The sequence below is a fragment of the Silene latifolia genome, chromosome 11 (genome assembly GCF_048544455.1).
Source record: "Silene latifolia isolate original U9 population chromosome 11, ASM4854445v1, whole genome shotgun sequence".
Taxonomy (NCBI): Eukaryota; Viridiplantae; Streptophyta; class Magnoliopsida; order Caryophyllales; family Caryophyllaceae; genus Silene; species Silene latifolia.
This window is the reverse complement of record NC_133536.1, coordinates 207088452-207091928: the sequence shown is the minus strand read 5'-3', so window position 1 is coordinate 207091928 and position 3477 is coordinate 207088452.

Here is a 3477-nt window from a genome sequence, read left to right as displayed (position 1 = left end):
AAGCTCGTTATTTGAGGCTAAAATCGAACAGGTTGATTCCTGAAATCGAACAGGTTGATTTCTGAAATGAGCTCGGACGCGTGATTGAAAAACAGGGTGAAAAAGAAACAGGTTCCGGTACGACCTTCCGAACGGCTGAAATTGAAGTGTATAATACACGGTTTTTCGGGATTCCGGGGTCCTGGATTAAAATTCACCGGAAATCACATAGAAAGTTCCTCGGGTCAGATAAAGCGGCCACGCAAAGTTTGAGCACCAACGGAAGACATTTGGGGGTGCCGGTGTGCCACAAACCAGCATTCGCCGAAACTCGGATTATCGTGAAAAATGTGTTAAACCTCGTTATTTGAGGCTGAAATCGGACAGGTTCATTCCTGAAATCGAACAGGTTGATTCCTGAAATGAGCTCGGACGCGTGATTGAATAACAGGGAGAAATAGAAACAGGTTCTGGTACGACCTTTCGAACGGCTGAAATTGAAGTGTATAATACATGGTTTTTCGGGATTCCGGGGTCCCGTAATAAAATTCTCCGGAAATCACGTAGAATGTTCCTCGGGTCAGATAAAGCGGCCACGCAAAGTTTGAGCACCAACGGAAGAAATTTGGGTGTGCTTGGTGTGCCAAAACCAAAGATTCGCCGAAACTCGGATTATCGTGAAAAATGTGTTAAAGCTCGTTATTTGAGGCTGAAATCGAACAAGTTGATTCCTGAAATCGAACAGGTTGATTCCTGAAATGAGCTCGGACGCGTGATTGAAAAACATGGAGAAAAAGAAACAGGTTCCAGTTTACCTTTCGAACTACTAAATTGAAGTGTATAATACACCTTTTTTCGGGATTAAGGTACCGGAATAAAATTCTCCGGAAATCACATAGAAAGTTCCTCTGGTCATATAAAGCGGCCACGCAAAGTTTGAGCAGCAACGGAAGACATTTGGGGGTGCCGGTGTGCCACAAACCAGCATTCGCCGAAACTCGGATTATCGTGAAAAATGTGTTAAAGCTCGTTATTTGAGGCTAAAATCGAACAGGTTGATTCCTGAAATCGAACAGGTTGATTTCTGAAATGAGCTCGGACGCGTGATTGAAAAACAGGGTGAAAAAGAAACAGGTTCCGGTACGACCTTCCGAACGGCTGAAATTGAAGTGTATAATACACGGTTTTTCGGGATTCCGGGGTCCTGGATTAAAATTCACCGGAAATCACATAGAAAGTTCCTCGGGTCAGATAAAGCGGCCACGCAAAGTTTGATCACCAACGGAAGACATTTGGGGGTGCCGGTGTGCCACAAACCAGAGCATTCGCGAAACTCGGATTATCGTGAAAAATGTGTTAAACCTCGTTATTTGAGGTGAAATCGGACAGTTCATTCCTGAAATCGAACAGGTTGATTCCTGAAATGAGCTCGGACGCGTGATTGAATAACAGGAGAAAAAGAAACAGTTTACGTACGACCTTTGAAAAATTGAAGTGTATAATACATGGTTTTTCGGGATTCCGGGGTCCCGTAATAAAATTCTCCGGAAATCACGTAGAATGTTCCTCGGGTCAGATAAAGCGGCCACGCAAAGTTTGAGCACCAACGGAAGAAATTTGGGTGTGCCGGTGTGCCACAAACCAGCATTCGCCGAAACTCGGATTATCGTGAAAAATGTGTTAAAACTCGTTATTTGAGGCTGAAATCGAACAGGTTGATTCCTGAAATCGAACCGGTTGATTCCTGAAATGAGCTAGGACACGTGATTGAAAAACAGGGAGAAAAATAAACAGGTTCCAGTACGACCTTTCGAACGGCTGAAATTGAAGTGTATAATACACGTTTTTTCGGGATTCCGGGGTCCCGGAATAAAAGTCTTCGGAAATCACATAGAAAGTTCCTCGGGTCAGATAAAGCGGCCACGCAAAGTTTGAGCACCAACGGAAGACATTTGGGGGTGCCGGTGTGCCACAAACCAGCATTCGCCGAAACTCGGATTATCGTGAAAAATGTGTTAAAGCTCGTTATTTGAGGCTGAAATCGAACAGGTTGATTCCTGAAATCGAACAGGTTGATTCCTGAAATGAGCTCAGACGCGTGATTGAAAAACAGGGAGAAAAAGAAACAGGTTCCGGTACGACCTTTCGAACGGCTAAAATTGAAGCGTATAATACACAGTTTTTCGGGATTCCGGGGTACCAGAATAAAATTCTCCGGAAATCACATAGAAAGTTCCTCGGGTCAGATAATACGGCTACGCAAAGTTTGAGCACCAACGGAAGACATTTTGGGGTGCGGTGTGCCTGACAAACCAAAGATTCGCCGAAACTCGGATTATCGTGAAAAATGTGTTAAAGCTCGTTATTTGAGGCTGAAATCGAACAGGTTGATTCTTGAAATCGAACAGGTTGATTCCTGAAATGAGCTCGGACGCGTGATTGAAAAACATGGAGAAAAAGAAACAGGTTCCGGTACGACCTTCCGAACGGCTGAAATTGAAGTGTATAATACACGGTTTTTCGGGATTCCAGGGTCCCGGAATAAAATTCTCCGGAAATCACATAGAAAGTTCCTCTGGTCATATAAAGCGGCCACGCAAAATTTGAGCAGCAACGGAAGACATTTGGGGGTGCCGGTGTGCCACAAACCAGCATTCGCCGAAACTCGGATTATCGTGAAAAATGTGTTAAAGCTCGTTATTTGAGGCTAAAATCGAACAGGTTGATTCCTGAAATCGAACAGGTTGATTTCTGAAATGAGCTCGGACGCGTGATTGAAAAACAGGGTGAAAAAGAAACAGGTTCCGGTACGACCTTTCGAACGGCTAAAATTGAAGCGTATAATACACGGTTTTTCGGGATTCCGGGGTACCGGAATAAAATTCTCCGGAAATCACATAGAAAGTTTCTCGGGTCAGATAATACGGCAACGCAAAGTTTGAGCACCAACAGAAGACATTTTGGGGGTGCCGGTGTGCCTGACCAAAGATTCGCCAAACTCGGATTATCGTGAAAAATGTGTTAAAGCTCGTTATTTGAGGCTGAAATCGAACATGTTGATTCCTGAAATCGAACAGGTTGATTCCTGAAATGAGCTCGGACGCGTGATTGAAAAACAGGGAGAAAAAGAAACAGTTTCCGGTACGACCTTTCGAACGGCTGAAATTGAAGTGTATAATACACGTTTTTCGGATTCCGGTCCCGAATAAAAGTCTTCGGAAATCACATAGAAAGTTCCTCGGGTCAGATAAAGCGGCCACGCAAAGTTTGAGCACCAACGGAAGACATTTGGGGGTGCCGGTGTGCCACAAACCAGCATTCGCCGAAACTCGGATTATCGTGACAAATGTGTTAAAGCTCGTTATTTGAGGCTGAAATCGAACAGGTTGATTCCTGAAATCGAACAGGTTGATTCCTGAAATGAGCTCGGACGCGTGATTGAAAAACAGGGAGAAAAAGAAACAGGTTCCGGTACGACCTTCCGAACGGCTGAAATTG